This window comes from Aethalodelphis obliquidens, unplaced genomic scaffold (assembly GCF_003676395.1).
Source record: "Aethalodelphis obliquidens isolate GAN/ISIS:26980383/991018 unplaced genomic scaffold, ASM367639v1 scaffold39, whole genome shotgun sequence".
In the NCBI taxonomy this organism is placed as follows: domain Eukaryota; kingdom Metazoa; phylum Chordata; class Mammalia; order Artiodactyla; family Delphinidae; genus Aethalodelphis; species Aethalodelphis obliquidens.
In genome coordinates, this window is record NW_020837983.1 from 13,887,008 (window position 1) to 13,907,084 (window position 20,077).

Sequence of the window (20,077 nt, forward strand, 5' to 3'; positions counted from 1 at the left end):
AAATATAGAATACAACCTGTTTAAAGAAACAAAGTAGGAATTAAAGACACTAGTAAGGAGCAGCAGGTATCAAAGTGATAATGTTCAGATGAAATTTGAAAAATATCCAAGTAGAACTTATAGAAGTAAAGACTATCATAAATGAAATATAAAATACTAATCAATGGGTTAAACAGCAGTTTGGACATAGCTGAAGAGAGAATTGGTGAACTGGAAGATAGGTCTAAATAAATTACATGGAAGAAAAGGTGTCAAAAGAGATAGAAAATATGAAAGAATGGCTAACAAACATTTAAGATAGAGTAAAAATGCCAATATACATCTAATGAGAGTTATAGAAGAAGAGGACAAAGAGAACTGGTAAGAAGCAGAATTTTAAAGCAAATGAGACTGCCCCTTACTAATGTAAAATGTTAATAATAGGGGAAATTGGGTGTGGGGTATATGTACTACCTTCTATCTTTACACTATCTTTGTGCTTCTGTAAACCTAAAATTGTTTTAAAATAAAAAGTTGATTAGCATATCTCCTCTCCCAGAGAGAGAGAGAGAGAGAGTGAGAAATTTTCCAAATACTATGAAAGACACAAATCTTCAGTCAGGAAGCCCTATGACTTCCAAGCAGAATAACTAAGAGGAAGGTAGACAAAAGAACGTACTTAGACACATCATAGCAAAACTGCAGAAATCAGAGGCAATGACATCTTTAAGACAGCCAGTGAGAAAGGAAAGATAACCACAAACAAGTGATAATTAGACTGACAGCTGACTTAGCAGCAACAATGGAAGTCAGAAAATTGTAAGACAATATCTTCAGTATGCTCAGGTAAGATAGTTGTCAAGCTAGACAGATATACTTAGCAGAACTACTTCTCAAGAACAAAGGCAAAATAAAGACATTTTCAGATAAACACTGAGGACGTTGACCTCCAAACGCTTACTAATTGAAATTCTAAAGTCTATACTATAAAGAGAGACAGAAAGAGAAAGAGAGGGAAAAAAAAAGAATCCTCAGTAGGTCTGAGATACAAGAAAGAAGGGTAGGTAAAATTTTTTTAAAATTCTGAATTTGGAAAAATCTTACAATGATGTTATAAAAAATAATATCTAGATTATGAGGTCAAAAAACAATGTTCCCCTTGAAAACTGTAGGGGAATCCTTACTTGTCTACACGGCTTCTGGTAGTTTGCGGGCAATTTTTGGCATTCCTTGGCTCGTAGATTGCTCCTTCTAGTCCTCCATGTTCACGTCATCTTCCTTCTCTGTGTGTCTCTCTGTGTCCAAATTTCCCCTTTTTATAAGGACATCGGTCACATTTGATTAGGACCCACCCTAATAACCTCATTTTAACTTGATTACCTGTGTAAAGACGCTACGTCCAAATAAGACCACATTCTGGGGTTCTAGAGGATAGGATTTCAAGATATTTGGGGGAGGGAGGGGGAACAAGTCAACCCGTAACACAATCCCAATTCTAACTGGTGGTTTTAAACTCCGGACTTCACCCTTGGTTCTAGTTGCTACTGCCTCTTTCTTTTCCACCTCCCATCCTTTCAAACCTCCAAAGCCAGTGGTGCCCATGGTTCCATGCTCCTACACTGCTTATTATGGGCTAATTTGTGTCCTCCCTAAATTCATATGTTGAATCCTAACCCTCAGTACTTCTGAGTGTGATTGGAGATAGAGCCTTTAGAGAGGTGATTAAGTTAAAATGAGGCCAATAGGATGGGCTATAATCCAATATGACTGATGTCCTTATAAAATGAGGAAACTTGGACACACAGAGAAACACCAGAGAGATGCACAGAGGAAAGATCTTGTGAGGACACAGTGAGAAGGTGGCCATCTGTGAGCCAAGGACAGAGGTCTCAGAAGAAGCCAAACCTGTTGGCACCTGCCCTTGGACTTCCTTCCTCCAGAACTGAGAAATAAATTTCTGTTGTTTAAGCCACCGAGTCTACGGTATTTTGTTCTGCAGCCTGAGCTGACCAATCCACTGCTCAAAGCCCCTCCTGGCTGCATCTGGCAATGCTCCTGAGCACTGTCCCCAGGCCTAACTCCCTCCCCCACTCTGTGGGCTCTTCCTTGTCTTACATCTCAGTGTGTGAAGTCCATCTTCTCAGCTTAGGTAGGTGGCATGGCCACCCCCAGGGTTACGCTCCCAACACTGTCCAGTGTGACCTTTGATGTCACAGCCCCTGTGGCTATGATGAGGGGCGATGGGAGCAGACGGAAGGAAGGATTCCAGCAGCTGCTTTGAGACTATTTATGGGCTCAGAGGATGTGAAAGAGGATCACGTGAACATCAGGCAGCTTGCTGAAGGAGAAGCGTGACTGAAAAGTTCCATTGAGGCTTGAAACTCGTTTATTCCTGTAGGTCCAGCAATACAGAAGGAAGGAAGCCGGCCCTTCTAGCCTCTTCTACCCCCACGTTGTCATCAGGCTCTGGATTTTTCCTTCCTTGGATTTCTCCTGGAAACAGCTCCCTTTACTTGGTGGATATCCAGATGTTCCCCTACCCCATGGGTCTTTCCTTCCTCTTCTGGTTCTCCACTTGTTTCCTGGCCTCTCCTGCATAACAAGGGTTAACACAGTAAAGAGCCTTGAGTGTTGAAAAACTCACTGCTCTGGGCTCCGTGGACACAGCTGTGGTCAAGGTTGACATCAGGAGTTTACATTCTTGTGCTCTGGAGACCGTAGGTAAACAAACAAACAAGAAAACTTTGGGGGAGTCGTGCTGAGAATCAAGATGGGGAGATGAAATGGCAATTGATCCGGGATGGCTTTAGATCAGGTGGTCTTTGGTGCAGCTCTTGGGGTTGGGGAGCCGTTGACAATTTATGATCGACAGTACTCTTACTCGAGCTGTGAAAGCACCAGATACACAACAGAGTTCTGCCCTCTTGGCTCTAAGTTACAAACAAGTAAATGTTTGCTTATCTATACCAGACAGAGCGGGTAACCAGACCTGGTTAGAAAGTGAATAAAAAATGCTCCCAGGTCCCATTTCCTTTGTCTATTTAAAGGGGATTTTTAGCCATCTGGAAGTTTTCTTATCAGACATTTGATAAGGAAAAGGGATGTTTTGAAAGGTTGTTACCCAAGAACACATAAACCAGGAGAAACATATTTAACCTACCCTGGTACCTTCTTGAATTCCCAGACATTGAAGGACATTTAAAAGTGACTCGGGATCCCAAAGCCAGGCACTGTCCCTTAGGCCCCAGCACTAAGTCCAGGGGAGCCCTTTCAGATGGGTACACTTTTGCCAAGGGTCTGAGGGCAAGGGCATGCAGCATCCCAGGTCTTACAGACACGCCCCGTGGAGCTCTGTGGCAGCACTCTGTGGGAGGGGCGCAGCGGAGGGGGCTGGGGGCCATATGGGGAGCATAGGTGGTGCCAGGAGCAGCTGGAGCCTCAAGGCCTCCCCCCAACCTCCCCCGAAAATGGCAGGAGAGAGCACTTGGCTCTTATCGCTGGTGCACCGATGTTCATTCCAGGGCCAACACACTGACCTTCAGCTCAGGAAGTGACTTCTTAGTCAATTGCTTCTTTGGAGGGACCTGCCAGGATTTGAAATGAAGCAGCAGTTCTTGTAACATCCAGTCATAAATCTAAATCTTTTTTTTTTTTAACTGAAGCAAAATAGTGAGATAACTTGACGTTTTGCATGCTTAAATTTAGAACAGATTATAGCAATTGAATACCCACATCATAAGCTGCTTCATTTGAGCACAACACACGTACCCAGGCTCAGCTTCATGTGATTTGAGTCTCGAGAGTGATTCTTCTTCTGCCAAAGTTTTTAAATCTTAGGATGACTAGTAACTTTCAGCCCGAGGATGAGGCCACCTGATCTCCAGTCCTGGCCCTCACTTGGTTGAGCAAAGGTGCCTCTCTGGGCCTCAGGAAACCCCTCTCTGTGGTGTGCACACACTGTGTGGTGTGTACACACGGTGTGGTGTGCAACGCCCAGCTCTTATGCCCAAAGGGTATCATCCCAGATGACCAGAGATAGTCTTTGGGATGATGTGAGTAGAGAGATCTATGAGATTATATTATGAATCTATGGCTAATAATGGCTATTAATAATAGATGCCACTCACCCAGTACTTCTCACGTGCTGGGCACTGTTGGAAGCACACTTTGTTTGTCTTAATTGCCCTAGTTCTCATTCCTCATTTTACCAATGAGGAAACTGAAGCCCAGAGACGTTAAGTAACTTGCCCAAGCTCAAACAGCTCTAAGCGGGGAGCCAGGATACAAACCCAGGCATGTGAGTGCACCCTGTGCCTTCCAGCCTTTGGGTATCAGCCCTGAGGTCTCCCCACCAGCACTGACATAGAGGGATGAGAATGGGATGGAGCTAGAGAGTGATGCTGACTCAAAGATGGCTCCTCGTGGGAGTGATGTCTCTGGGCCTGTCCCAGAGCTGGGGAGAGAGAGACGTGGAGGCAAGAGGGATGAATAAATACAAAATGGGTGATCCAATTTAGAAAAAAAAAAAAAAAAAAATCATTGCCGCCTGACCATGAGCAAGGTGCAGTGTTTTAAAATTTCCCTTTCAAGATAATTGCTGTAGACCTTAGAAAAATGAATCTAATAGAAGAAAAAAAGAAAGGCAAAGGGAGCCCAGTGATTTGAGTATGAATATGCAGGTTTAAAACATCTTTTCCCCTTGAAATACAACCTCTTACCTTGGTGGAAAGTCCTGTTACTTTAGCTTTGTCTCAACTCTCACTCTAAAGGCTGGCTGGGCTTGTCAGTCAAGACCATCTGTGCTGGAATGAGGTTTCTTCCAAAGACCTGATTTTGATTTTCTAGGAGCTACACCTGACCTCATAAACTTAAAGAGGAACGTCTTCATTTCTGCTTGCTGTCTCCCTTGCTGCCTAAATAGGTGCTTGCCTGATACGCTACAGGCAGGACAGCGGGAGGCGGGTTATTGGGTTTTCGGAGAAACCATTTCCTTTTCGTAGGACAGAGCTGCAGAACTCAGGAAGTGCAGAGGTTCAGCCAGAAGTGTTTGCGGGCTTTGCCTGAGGACAAAACATCCAGGCCAAAGTGAAGCATTTAGTCAAAGCCAGTGGGCCTCGTCTTTCCAACCCTTTCTTTGTTTTTTTCTCCTGCTCGAAAGTTGTCAGAATGAATTCACCTTTTGGTGGGTTTCCTTGTGGATATTTGTTTGGACTGACTGCATTCCTACACATGCTTGTCAGTAGTTTCAGCCCTTCTGGGACCTAATCTGGGCCCAACTGATAAATATTACAAGGCAGGTGCTATGAAGATGAGGAAATGGGAGAGAGTGGGCTTCACAGAAAATTATGAGAGCCCCTGACTTTAGAGGCTTCCATTCAAAGGAAGCCACCATCTAATGGTTAAACAGATCCATTTAAATAAATGCATAAAGTACAAGAGCGTCATCCCTCTTGTTGGAGCCGGACGATTAAATAAGACTGAATTAAAGACAGTATTATTGATAATAATGGTAAACGACACCACTTATTGAGCATCTATTATGTGCTTGGCAACATTATCATGTGGGAGGTACTAGCTCTATTTGGATGACAGAAAGCAGACCCTGTGAGGTGCCAAGGTCACAGAGCCAGTAGTGGCGGAGACGCAGGTCCGAGTCCACAGTCTGTGCTCATGTGGCCCCAGATGAAGAAAATGAGACACAGATTCTCATGATGTGACTTACTCATGCACGGGTGCAAAACTTGCTAATGAATAAAGCAAAATAATAATAAAATGAGCTGGTCTGAGGACCCGGGATTGTCTGGGTTCAAAACTGAGTTATAAATACAATTCCAATCATGAAACTCTCCGTATGACACTGGATAAGTTACTTAAACTCTCTGAGCCTCTACTTCTTCATCTCCAAAACGGGCTAATAATGCTTAGTTCATAGCATTGTCATGAGGCTTAAATTAGATACATCATGTTATGTGCTGAGCTCAGGACTTGGCATATGGTATATAATCGATAATGTTGGTTATTGTGCGGGTCTTCAGGGAGAGCAGGTGACTATTTGTCCAGGGGGCTTTTCTTGACCTTTTACACTCATGCCTCCACCTCCACTGTTCCCTGCAGGAGTCCTGCAGTGTCAGCCATTATGCTCTTACCCTGCTAACTCCCTTGCGGTCAGAGAAGCAGGTGGCTGGGGATGGAAGGCAGTCAGGACCTTGGCCAACATGCCAGTTGAAGGTCTTGGCCAATGGCCTTGACTTTGCCCGCGCTAACCTTTTTTATACCTGACAAGGCAAACTACCACGTGTCAGGTCAAGACAAGAACAGGGGTGCAAGGAGAGAGCCAGCCCATGAGATAGGAACAGGGGTAGGCCAGAGAGCCCCTGGAGGTCACTTTCAGCCCTATGATTTGATATTGGCATAAAACTGAATGCAATACATTTAACTCTGAGACATTCCCACCTCCCACCTGACCTCAGTCTGGGCAATCTTCCTGCTAGTCAAGAGGACAAACCATAAATCTCCCTGTGGATGGGAGTGCTGGGCGCACAATAAACTCTGCTGTCTCCCCTGTTTTCCAGAAAGGGTTGATGGATCCTTCCTTCAGCACGGTAGAATTTCAACAAGACAGAAATAGAAGCCAGAAAGCTTGTTCCTGTCAAAAGCTCTTAATATAATTATGAGAGTCAGGCCTCTCCATGTACCACCCCCCAGCCCACGAATAATTAGGGTGCGAGAGGCCGGGAACTGAATGGAGGTGGGGGAGGAGTGGGGAGAGACGCAGGCTGAGGACGTTGTGACTAGTGTAATGGCTGCTGCTTCTCTGCTGGGATGCCCCAGTCCTGCAGACTCCCTGGGAATTCTGCAGCTTCATAAAAGCTCCCCTTAGAGCTGGGATCATCCCAGGCAGCAAGTAGTGGCTCTAATAGTTTCAGCTGATGCGTTATGGCTGTCCCGCCTCAGCTCCCTTTACTGAAGGTTAGTTATATAGAGATATGCCCTCATCACCCGGGACATCCACAGTATATGCAGAAAGAAGGTGGCCGGGACACCTAGGCCATGGCACCAGGCTTTGGGTCTGATGGGGACCTCAGAGGCAGGCCCAGCCTGAGCATTCGGGCTACCAACGGGAAAGCAGAGTCCCTCTTCCCTGGAACATTTGCTTTCTGTTTAGTGTTTAATTTTCTCTCTGAAAGGCAATCTATGGAATGGGAAAAAAAAAAAAAAAAAAACACCAGTCCCTAAAGTCCATTCGAGCTTTCTCTTCTCCAGGTTAATTTCCATTCTAATGCTTATGTAGCTCCCGCCGCAGAGTTAGGCATTTGTTACTCTAATTCTGCTGCTATTCTCCCCAGGGTTTGCTGTTTTGTCAGGGGCTGTGCTGTTCCATTTCAGGGTTCGGAGCAGAATTACCGAGCTCAGTGTCAATGGAGGGGCTCAGGAGGGCCCAACACCCAGGGAAGGAGCTCTCCATGGATTCTTTCTTCCCAGCCCCAGAGGGAGGCTGTCCTTTAGCTCTGCTGGCTGCCACCTGGCCCCAGAGCATCTATTCTACACTGGTGGTAAGGTGACAGAGCCCTGTGCTCTGTACATGGAACAGACTTGGGTCCCCAGAACCTGCTCCTCCATGATTCTGCACTTGGCCTCTGTTGACAGCGGTGCTGGGTGCTGACGAGATCCTTAAGAGACACCTCAGCTTAGTCCTTAAAAGCACTCTCTTGAGTCAAGCTGGATTGCTTTGGTTTGAATCTAAGAACTGCCACTTACCAACTGTGTGACTCTGGACAAGTCCTTTAACTTCTCAGTTTCACCATCTATAAATTGGATACCAACAGTACAGGGCATTAAATGAGTTACCATTGTTGTTAGCATTAAATGAGTTTGTAATAGATATAAATTGCCTGTAAGAGTGTCGGGCACAGAGTCAGGGTCAGCGGGTGGTGGCTATAATCACTATTACTGTTATTAGTCCCTCCTGGGGCTGGCCTGGCTGCAGAGGCAAGAGCTGAGTGCCCAGCAGGATGTGCCCTGCATCTCAGCGGGGCAGGGTGTGAAGGGGTGGCCATCCCTGCTGGGTCCACCGGATGCTAACTGCTTGGTACTCACACACTGGATTCTCCTGGATCAATGGGTGCTTCCATCCCTTCACAGCCTCCATGTTATTCCTCCAACCCACCTGGCCTGGGGACTCCTGGAATGTGACTTCTTTGAGGAGGACAGGCAGGCAGGGAGGAAATCAGGAATTCTGATTCTCATCCTCAGAGGGATTCAGTCCCTAGGCCAAGGCCACTCAACTAGTAAGTGGCATTGCAGGAGCTCACACGCACGCTGGCTTGACTCCCAGGGGCGCACTTGCCTACGAGGCCCCTTGGGGTGATGACCCTTTGGCCAGGGGCCGCTCTGTGTCATTCCACGCTGTGGAGTGGTGAGTGGTATGAACGGTTCCAGCAGTGAATCTCTGAGAACAGAAGTGAGGCTGTTTCATAGCCTCCAAAGGCTGGAGACAGGCTCTGGTTCGAGACTCCCCAGGAGGGAGAAGCTGGCCTTCTTTGAAGGCCTCACCGAAAGAAGCGCCCAGCCTCTCAAGACACAGGGTGAGCTGTCACCTTCAGGCCGAGTGGAGGACAGAGCCTGAAATGCCTGGTCACCAGCTCCACCCTTATGGGACCCAAAGCCTCACCAATCTGTGCCCCTGCCTGCTGGCAAGGGCCGCCAGTATCAAACCAGGGCCTGCTCCCTGCTGCCCAAGGGCCCTCCCTTCCGGGCACGTGTGGATGAACCCTCGGCTCCCACCAAATGAGCTTCCGGGCAGGAGGATGGGCAGCTGTCTCTGTCAGCCACCCCTCTGCAATTTCCTAACTTGTTTTGTGGCACGCTGCCAGCTGCACAAGTTGGCTGCTACAAAGTGTAGAAATGCCAACTGGAAGTCCACGGGCACATCAGAGCTCCAGGCTGCACTGGGCCTCCAGCAAGCCGGGCAGGGTCCAGCGAACCCCAGGAGTGTGGATCTCCTGAGGGCTGTTCTCGGCCTTGGCGTGGTCAGACCTCCATGTCTGCAACCTGCCCCACCCTCGTCCCCCACCCCTGCCCAGGGCCTTCCGTGCTGAACTCCCCCTTCAAAGAGGCCAGGCCCTTTGCCTGCCTGTGATTCTCTCCCTGTTCAGGCTCTGGTTATATCACCTGGGGAACGGCTGTTTTAGGCTGTATTTCCCTAGATGAAGAGTATTCCAGCTTTGTTCCCAGCAGGCCAGGCAGCCCCAGGGTGATCTAAGGAGCTGCCAGTGTCTTTGGTGCTGGTCACTTCCCAGCCATAACCTCCTCAGGTCCTGGCTTCCCTGTGATCTTTATGTACCATTATCAACAAAGGTCAAGGATCTGGGCCCCTAAGGCATTCCCTTGTCAGTCTAGAGCCTTCACTGCCCCTGTTAAGAGATCCACCTTCCTGAGGCCCCTACAGAAGAGGAGGGGTGAAGTGTCGAGGACAGAGCCTGGCTTTGGGGCCAGATCTGGGCTCCAGGACTGGGATGTTGAGTAGCTCTGGGCAAGGGATAATTCTAGCACTCAGAATGCTCCCCACACAGTAAGGAGAGTGGTAGGTCCACTAACTGTCATTATGTGGGCAGCCCAGGCCACTGTGCACACTCAGTGTTCCTCAGATGCCTGTGAAACGGTTTCCCAGTAAGCCCATGACACCCAGGCTGCAGGTGAGCTTGGGCTCCTGCTGAAAGCAGGCTGCGCTTGTTTGGGAGAAAGGGAAAGGAATGGCCTTGAACCTGGCCGCCTCCGGAAAGAGGTAGCAACAAAATCCAGAGCTTCCCCGAGCAGAAGAGCTAAGCATTGAAGGGCATGTGCAAAAGAAAGTGAAGAGGAGATAGCAAGGGCGCCACACATAACTGGCCTATTTTGCCTTTTCGCACATCCTCAGGCAAATTCCAGATTCTGGAGTTTCCTGCCCAGCCACCCTCCGTAGACCCGGCCCCTCACTTTGCACCTCATTCATATCCCGTTGTTTCATGGTCTTGCTCTCTGCAGGGACAGCTGATTCCCAGCGCTGATCCTTGAGACTGCAAACACTTCTCTGTGTTGGGAGGATGGTCGGTAGAAACATGTGGTCTGCTCAAGGCATTCTGGAGGTTCTAAAGATTGGGAGTTCTATGCAAGAATTGGAGGAGGTGGACAGGCAGGACTTCCAGCTAACAAGCCTCCTGGGGCATTTTGGAATCCCACCACAGGCCTCTCTGTTGGCACAGTTGACGACCAGGAAAAAAAGTGAGCAGATGGACAGAGATGTGTGTGACTGAAAGATCAGGCTGTTAGGGCTTCCCTGGTGGCGCAGTGGTTGAGGGTCTGCCTGCCGATGCAGGGGACACGGGTTTGTGCCCCGGTCCGGGAAGATCCCACATGCCGCAGAGCAGCTGGGCCCGTGAGCCATGGCCGCTGAGCCTGCGCGTCCGGAGCCTGTGCTCCGCAACGGGAGAGGCCACGACAGTAAGAGGCCCGCATACCACCAAAAAAAAAAAAAAAAAAAAAAAAAAGTTCAGGCTGTTGGATGCATGGATTGGTCCTCTTGGATCTTGGGAGGTGTGCTGACTGGAAGAGCGGTTAGTCCCACAGAAGAGCCCGGCCCACCACGTGTCCGTCTGGCTGTGGGGCCCATACTGCCTCCCCCGGGGGCTGCCTGCATACAGAAAGGCAGGGAAGTCTCAAAGAACAAGATGCACGAGCTGGGCAGGCGTGCAGAAGCCAGCAGCACACCTGGGCTCCTTCCTGTCCTGGGGAAGCCTCACAAGGAAATAGTACCCCATACCCCAATTCTGTCCCATGAGAGTATCCCGAATACAATCACAGAAGAGGTATGTTGGTGCATTTTCAAGGCTACAGACATAAATTAGGCAATTTCCCTGATACCTGAACTGCCCCACATGACATTTGATTTAATTCTTCATAACCAGCATCAGTAACTACTGATCTCCAAAGCAATGAATGAAGCTGCCCAAGGTTCTGCCGAAGAAGGTGGGTCCTGCCCCAGCCAGAGGTGTTCTGAGCCGCCAGGTGCCACTTCCCAAGTCCCTCCCATCAGTTATTTCTGGCCTTACCTTATCGATCCTTTTAATAGCAGGCAGTAACAATTTATTAGCACTTTTCCAGAGTCTCTGCCTCCTGGCTAGATCTTTTGCCATCCTGAGAGCTGAAGTAATATTTCTTCTAAATCTAGCTCTCTTCAAGGCGCTACAGGAGGCCAGTCTGAGTGAGTCAGGGATGCTACAGAGAAGGAAGAATTAAGACATTTCCGTTTTCCCACTGCTTATTTATGAACAAATAAATCTGTTGGTTACAACTGAACAACTGTATGGGGCTGGGGGGGAGGGGACTACAGAGACCAGATGAAAACAAGCCATCTTTGATTTCCCTTTACAGAATTTAATTTTTTTAATTAAAAAAATTTTAATACAGTTTTAAATGTTACTTTCTACTTACAGTTATTACAGAATATTGGCTATATTCCCAGAGTTGTACAATACATCCTTGAGCCTACCTTACCCTCACTACCCCACCCCGGTTTGTCCCCCGCCCCGGTAATCACTAGCTTGTTCTCTCTGTGAGCTAATGTGATTTTTAAAAGTGGGTTAGGAGGTGAAAGGATAGCGCAGCTTGAGCCCGGTGGGTCGGGGGCTGGACTTCCCGGCAGCCCAGCCTCCCTGCCCTGCTCTTGTGACTCAAACTTTTGGTGCTTCAGTTTTACCCACGACCAAAACGAGGTAAGGAAGAAGCCACTTCCCTAACTCATGACCCACTAGTTGATTCCTGACTCCTCTCCTTCCGGAGAATAAAGAACTGCCGGGAAGGCGCTGGCGGCCCGCGCGCCGGCGGGGGCGCCCGACTGCGGGAAGGAGGAGAAATTCAGGAGTAACTGGGCCGCGGGGAAGGGGCCTCGGCAGCCCTTCTGGCTTCTCAGTTATCCTCCGGCCCCAGCCAGGAAGCAATCAGGGACTCGGCCTGGGCAGGCGTCTGGGGCCGTATAAACTCAAAGCGTTTATCCTGTTGGTGGCTGAAAGGAAAGAGGCCAAGAAGAGGCCAGGGACTAAGAAAGTCCCACTGCGGGACCAGCGCGGCAGCCTTTCGGGCTAGAGTTGCCTTTGGAACCAGAGTGACTGCTTCCCAGAGGAGGGACTGCTGGCCCAAGGCTGCTTCACCCTCCCCACGAAGACCCTGCTCTGTTACCCTCCAGTCCTCTGCCCAGCACCTCCCACTTCCCAGAGCCGACCCACACCCCAGGCACCAGCTCCCCGCGCGTGCGCAGTGCCAGCCCTCGCTCCCACTATCCACCTGACTCTAATTTGCCCAGTAACAGACGTCACTGTGCTCAGAGCAAAACAGAGGCTCAGAAAGGGTAAGTGACTTGTCCAAGACCACACAGCTAGTAACTGGCTTCAAATGCAGTCCATCTGCTTTATTGTTTACTTATTTTTCCAATATTAATACTATAGTAAGTTACTGACATATTGTTTTATATATAGAACTTTAATATATTTGTAAAATTATGCAATATATTAAATTATTTTATAGTTAATGACTATTTTTATTATTACTGTTGAGGTTTTATTTATTTTTCGAATAGGCAGTAGTGCATGCAATTCAAAATTCAAAATATACCAGAGGAATGCAGTGAAAAGTCCCCCACCTCAACCTTTGTCTTTCAGCCGCCCAGGTCCCTCCTCTCCTCAGGAGCAACCACAGTTAATCTGTTTCTTGTGTATCTTTTCAGAGACAGTGGAATAGATAAAGATCCAGGGGTCCACTAGCCAAAGAATGTAGGCAGCCTCTAGAAGCTGCAAAAAGCAAGGACACAGATTCTTCTCTGGGACCTCCAGAAGAGAAACAGCCCTACTGACCCCTTGATTTTAATCCCTTAAGACCCATTGCAGACTTCTGACCTCCAGGATAATAAGGGAATAAATCTGTGTTGTTTTAAGCCACTAAGTTTGTGACCATTTGTTACAACATCTATAGAAAACTAATATGAGTTCCCAGTTTATAACTTATCAAATAAATATTAGATTAAATATTTAAATAGGAATACCATACAAACAAGCAAACAAAACTTGTGGGGAGAGTAGATCTTATAATTATGGCTTCAAAGACAGAGTGAAAGCATTTGTAAAAACCTCTATATATTAAAAATAAACCTATAAATGAAATTATCATGCAAGTTACAAACTGGAAAAATATTTGAAATGTATAAAATGAACAGAGAATCATCTTGAATGGTAAAGTTAAGGGTGATTTTCTACAATGAATGTGCTTTCTTTTTTTTTTTGTAAAGAAGATACATATTTCAACAGAAAGAAATTGTTACTGTGGCAGTTGTATTAAAAATGAATGAGAGACAAGTATGGGCACTTCACCAAAGAAGATACAGGGATGGCAAATAAGTGTACGAAAAGACGCTCCACATCATTAGTCACTAGACAAATGCAAATTAAAACTACATTGATACACCACTGCACACCTATTAGAGTGGGTTAAATTAAAAAGACGGACCATATCAAGTGCTAACGAAGACATGAAGCCACTGGAGCTCTCACACTCTGCTGGAGAGGATGTAAAAGGGTGCAACCACATTAGAAAACTTGAAAGATAAGCAAACACCTACCATATGATGCAGCCGTACCACTCCTAGGTATTGTCCCCAAAGAAATGAAAGCATGTGCCCATACAAAGACTTATATGCAAATGTTTATAGCAGTTTTATTTTTAATAGCCCCAAAGTGGAAACAACCTGTTCATCAACAGGTTTCTGGATAAACAAATTGTAGTATATCCATACAGTGGAATGCTACTCAGCAGTAAAAAAGAATGAACCATTGATATCTGCAACAACATGGAGAGATGTCAGAATAATTACACTGCATGAAAAAAGACAGACCAAAGGAAAAAAAAAAAGACTACATACTGTATGGTTCCATCTATAAAATTCTAGAAAATACAAACTAATCTATAGAGGCAGAAAGCAGACCAGTGGTGGCCTGCGGATGGGGTGGAGTGGGGAGGGGAGAGAGGGAGGGGTCACAGTGGTGCACAGGGAAACTTCAGAAGGGGTGGGTATGTTTACTATCTTGCTTGTGATGATGGTCTCACAGGTGTACACAGACATTGAAACTCATCAAATTATGTACAGTTTGTTGTATGTCAATTATACCTTAATAAAGTGGTACTTGAAAATGGCTTGATCTTGGAAAGAGATGGAAGACACTTAAATACATAACACTAAGTGAAAGAAGCCAATCTGAAAAGGTTACATGCTCTATTATTCCAACTATATGACATTCTGGAAAAGGCAAAACCAATGGAGGCCATAAAAAGATCAGTGGTTGCCAAAGGTTGGTGGGGAGAGAAGGATCGACAGGCAGAGCCCAGAGGATTTTTAAGGCAGTGAAATTATTCTGTCCGACTGAGTATCCACTATAATGGTGGACACATTTGTCCAAACCCATTGAATTTACAACACCAAGAGTGATTTGTAATATAACCTATGGACTTTGGGTGGTTATGACGTGTCAATGTAGATTCATCAGTGGTGACAAATGTTCCGCTCTGGTGTGGGATGTCGATGGTGAGGGTGGCTTGTGCATGTGTGGGACAGGGTGTACGGGAGAAATCGCTGTACTGACTGCTCAACTTTGCTGCGAACCTAATACTGCTCTAAAAAGTAATGTTTCGTTTTAAAAAACTGGCTTGAACCATTGAATATGTTTTGTCTCTCTTATCAGGGCTCTGGGGGCAGAGGGGGTCAAGGGTTTGTTCAGGTGCTACAGATGCTACTGAGGACACAGATGCTTCCCATCTTTGGGCTGTGTCTCCCCTGTATGGTTCCATCTATAAAATTCTGTTCTCTCTGGCGCTCCCTTCCTCCACCCTCTACCCCAGAGGGTTCAGTGATGCTCACTGGGGTTCCCACAGGCCTTTCTATATAACTTCATTGTCCTTCTGTCTAGACTGCCTTATGCGGGCACATGTCTTAACGGCCAGACATGAGCTTCTAGAACCACTCCTCTTTCATTAGGGGTGTCCCGGGACCTAGCCCAGTTATGCCTGAAAAAGTGAACTTGAATAGGAAGAAAAGCCGATGGAACTAGAAGAGGTCCCGGAGAGGACACAAGGCAAAGGTGGGAGGTGGGAGGCAGTAGGCTAGGAGCGGTGTCAGTACAGAAGCGAGTACTAAACACTGGAAGACTTCAGTACTGAAGCAGCAGAAATGATCAAGATCTAGAATGACAAAGGACATCACTTGGATGAGCTCAGAAAAAACAGACCTGGGAATATCGCTCTGAAATTAAAAGGAGAGAGTTTTAGAACAGAGGTGGCACAGCTGGCCTCATGGGACAGAATTCTCTGTTCATTCAACATATGGAACTTATTATCTCGAAGAGGTCGTTCAGGGAAGACTACAACAATTTTTAAGAGGTTAAAAGCTACTAAATGGACAAAGTGACCTCCCTTGTTAATGCCAGACCCTGCAACCTCACAAAACACCCTCTCCCGATCTCAGTTCTCCAGAGGTATCTTTGGGCTGGATGAATCACGTGCGTCTGAAGTGAGCCTCAGATTATCCATGCTTCATGGCTCATCAGATCGAAAATCACCTCTGTGGGGCAGAGATTCCTGATAGCAGGAGAAAGAACAGGAGATGCTCCTGGCCCCAGGATTGTACAGTCATTGCAGCAGTGACTGACTCTTCCTTGCCGGCCATCCCAGGCAGAATTCCAGAGACGCCCTGGAAGTTCGGGCCCCAGTCTTAGTTGGCTGGTGGCCAGCAGGCCCTAGTATTGGAATCAGGATGGTTCCTGCATATCAGGACCATTGCTGTTCTGAAGCCGTTTATCTGCGGCGTACAGGCGCTCTCTAAAGGGTCCAGCCCACTAATTGCAGACTCAGAGTCTTTAAGGAACATTTGAGCTGAATCGGGTTGAGATTCTCCGCTGAGCATAGCTTTTCTATTCTCTAAGTTCACTGGAAGCACCGGAAAGAAATCTTGCAGCAATAGCTGAATCTCATTCACCTGCATCCCAGCCCCCCAGTCTTAAGCTGCACCCAGTTCTAGGTGTCTCTAAGGTCTAAACCCAATTGGCCATTTCCTCCCACTCCCAGCTTGGGCATTGCCAGGCGGCTCTCCAAACCCCTGGCTGCCCGTGATGGGCCCTGGGGTCTGGGGTCCTTCCCCCATCCCAGTACTTCTTCCAGCAGCTGCTCCCAGAGTTGCTCTCCTGGACCCAGCAACCTCTGTCTCCTTCCCTTCTCTTTGAGCAGAAGGCCCCCTCTTCTCTTTCCCCAAGAGGGCTGAGACCATCCTCACCAGCTTTCTTCCTTTTCTCCTCATCTGATCTCCTTTGTGAGCTTGATATGTTAAGTTTTCTCTGTTCTTCCGAAAACCAAAATCACTGCCTCTCTAGGACTTGCCTTCCCCTCTCCGTTTCCGTCCTCAACACAGCTACACAGTAACCTTTGGCTTGCGCCTCGCCTCCTCCTGTTTCCTTCCCCCACCCCTCTACTGAAATGGCTCCTCCCAGAGCACCAGTGACCTCCTGGTCACCAAAGTCTAGGGCCATTTCCAGGACTTTGTTCTTTTTCCTGCCCTCACGGTCACCAGCCTGCTTCCGACTCTCCTTCCCTGACTCTTCCCTGTCTTGGACCCCCAGCATTGCTTCCGATGACCCAATCAGCCAACCGCACTGCACTCTGGACCTTCTTGTTTGAATGAAAACATCTTGCTTCAAGGGCTCTCGTTACCTTCTGGACTAAATCAGCCCCCTGACATGATGGGTTGTCACAGATGTGGCCCCGGCAGGCTTGCCTGCATCACTTGTGACCGCTTGTCCCTAGCCCCTTATACTTCAGTCACATCCAGATTTTTGTAGCCCTCTCATTGGTTTCCATAAGCTTGCAGGTGCTGTTTCCTCTGTCTGGAATACCTCTCTTCCCACCACCACTCGCCTCTCCCCCTCAGTGGGGGAAGCCGTGCTCCTAATGCTTTTCCTGAATGTGTTCTATGCGCTTAGTGACTCGGCAGCAGCCTCAGCCCTTTGAGCGCCAGGAAGGTACCCTGCAGCCCGGTACGCAACAAACAGAGATCCTCAGTCTTCTGCTTCCACACTGGCTCCCTCTGAAAATCCTTTCCATCTCACAGTTTCAGCTTGCAGCTCAATTCAGCAGAAATGCTTGGATGCTACCCTGCAAGCACACGTTGGGCTAATTCTCAGCTCTCTGCCTTTATACCTCATGTCCTCTCCTAAGGCCAGACCCATGTTCCTGCCTGTTCGCAGGATGGAAAGCTCTGATCAGCACTGATTGCTTTCCTCTTTCTCCCCCAGCTACCAAATTCTGTCCATTCGCCCTTCACAGCCTAAACAGACAAACAAGCAAAACAAAGCAAGCCCTATGCTTTGTCTTTCCTTTCTAGTACTCAATCTGGTTGTGACGGTTCATTTTCTGTGTCAGTTTGGCTAGGCCACAGAACCCATTTGGTCAAACATGAACCTAGACGTTACTCTGAAGGTGTATTTAAGATGAGATGAACATTTAAGTCAGCAGACTTTGAGGAAAGCAGATTATCCTCTCAAATGTGGGTGGGCCCTGTCCAATCAGTTGAAGGCCTTAAGAGAAAAAAGACTGAGGTCCTCCGAGGAAGAGGGAATTCCACCTGCAATCCACCTTTGGACTCCAGCTGCAACATGAACCCTTCCCTGGGTCTCCAGCTGCCGGCCCACCCCGCAGATTTTAGATGAGCTGCCTCTACAATCAATCATGTGAATCAGTTCCTTAAAATAAACCTCTTTCTCTCCACACACACACCCTATTGCTTCTGGTTTTCTGGAGAACCCTGACTAATACACTGTTCTGCCTCCTAACTCGGCTCCCTGTTCCTGCGTTCACTCCCCTCCAGCCCACTCCAATGATGCTCGCTGATTTTTTTGGTAATGTTAATCTGCTCACACAATTTGCTGGAGCCCTACTGTTTATCAATGAATGGCTGTGTTTCCCAAACATCAGATGTTTGCGTATCTTCACCACATTTGACATGAGTTTTCAGTGTCTCGTCTATACAGTTACTTGTTTTAGATTTTACTTTACACTGACCCTTCTCAGGGATGTTTGCATTTTGGCAGGAATGTGTGAAATTTTTTTTTAACTTTTTATTTTTATTGGAGTATAGTTGATGAACAATATTGTGTTAGTTTCAGGTGTACAACAAAGTGATTCAGTTATACATATTCATGTACCTATTCTTTTTCAAATTCTTTTCCCAATTAGATTGTTACAGACTATTGAGCAGAGTTCCCTGTGCTATACAGTAGGTCCTTGTTTGTTATCCATTTTAAATATAGCAGTGTGTACATATCAAACCCAAACTCCCTAACTATCCCTCCCCCTTCCCTCCCCCCTGGTAACCTTTAGTTCGTTCTCTAAGTCTGTGAGTCAGATTCTGTTTTATAAATACGTTCATTTGCGTCATCTTTTTTCAGAATTCCACATATAAGCAATATATTATGATATTTCTCTTTTGCCGTCTGACTTACTTCACTCAGTATGACAATCTCTAGGTCCATCCATCTTGCTGCAAATGGCATTATTCCATTCTTTTTAATGGCGGTGTAATATTCCATTGTATATATGTACCACATCTCTTTATCCATTCATCTGTTGATGGACATTTATGTTGCCTCCACGTCTTGTCTATTGTAAATAGTGCTGTGATGAATATTGGGGTGCAAGTATCCTTTCGGGCCATGTTTTTCCCCAGATTTATCCGAGAGTAGGATTGCAGGATCATGTGGCAACTCTATTTTTAGTTTCTTAAGGAACCTCCATACTGTTCTCCATAGTGGCTGCACCAATTTACAGGAATGTGTGAATTTTTAAGATAAAAGCTCTTGTAGTCCCAATCAAAAGGTGAAGAGCAGTTTTGTGGAAGGGTTTTGAGCTTTCCTAATTCCCTGCCACCACGCAAGCTGGTCCTCTTGACTTGAAGCTAAATTTCTAAGATGGAAGGTCCCAGCAAGACTGAGATGCGTGGGACTTCCCTGGTGGTCCAGTGGTTAAGACTCCATGCTCCCAATGCAGGGGGCCTGGGTTTCATCTCTGGCTGGGGAACTAGAGTCTCGTATGCTGCAACTAAGAGCCTGCATGCTGCAACTAAAGATTCCGTGTGCCACAACAAAGATCCCGCGTGCCACACCTAAGACCCAGCGCAGCCAAATAAATAAATACATATTACAAAAAAAAAAAAAAAGATTGAGACGCATGACACAGATTACTACACCTCTCTTGAGTCATCAAGGCAGAGGTGGCTCCTTCATGCCACTTGTCTCTTCATCTGAGGTTGGGGGTAGAGACGGTGAACGTTTGGTCCCACCTCTGGGGGTAGGGATGGGGGTGGGGAGTATGAATGAAGGAAGAGGAAGAGGGCGAGAGACCACCCAAGTTTTCGTAACTCACTCTCTGACGTTTGAAAATACCCTATTTCATTATTTTCTAGGATTGATTTCTGCAACATCTATTCCGAGAAAAATATTAGAAAGGAACATGTAGTTTCTTTGCACCAGTTATCCCCTTTGTCAATATTAAACGACTTAGTCACTTCTCTGGGGAATTAAAGAGGTTGATTCATGGCTATGTGACCCTCTTGTCACTTCTGGTTCCTTTTTCCTTGTTCTATATCAACACTCAGAGCCCTAGGGAAGGGCATTTTTGCACTCAGAGAAGAACCTGAGAGGAGCCTGTAAGTAAACTTTCAGAATAATCTTGATTTTGAAATTGCTTTTTTTTAATAAGAAAAAATTAAGTATGAGTAAATTGGAATAAACAGTTGAGACTAGAGGAAACTTTAAACCTCTGCCTCTATCCCCGACAGTTTACCTATGTACAGAAATATCAGAAAGTCTCTGTTAACACTGGTCTGAGGGATCTGAATCCCTCATCTCAGGGAGGACTGCAGCCTGAGCATCTTCTTAACAGAACAGCTGTGCGGACGTGGGCCATCCCTGGTTTCTGAAGAATTGATCTGTTAGCCAGGCCTCGGGTCACAGAGAGGAGCAGGGCTGGCCCGGAA

At 46.8% G+C, this 20,077-nt stretch overlaps 1 long non-coding RNA gene across 3 annotated transcripts in view; it reads right to left on the reverse strand.

Moving 5' to 3' along the window:
• The window catches only part of LOC113633422 (uncharacterized), a 59,106-nt gene that overhangs the window by 6,356 nt on the left and 32,673 nt on the right, over positions 1 to 20,077 (reverse strand). For all 3 annotated transcript variants that reach the window (XR_003438192.1, XR_003438191.1, XR_003438193.1), the window contains exons 2-4: positions 11,067 to 11,232; positions 3,436 to 3,563; positions 2,095 to 2,566 (exon numbers count right to left, since the gene is read on the reverse strand). This is a non-coding gene — a long non-coding RNA (uncharacterized LOC113633422). The remainder of the gene's footprint in view (positions 1 to 2,094; positions 2,567 to 3,435; positions 3,564 to 11,066; positions 11,233 to 20,077) is intronic.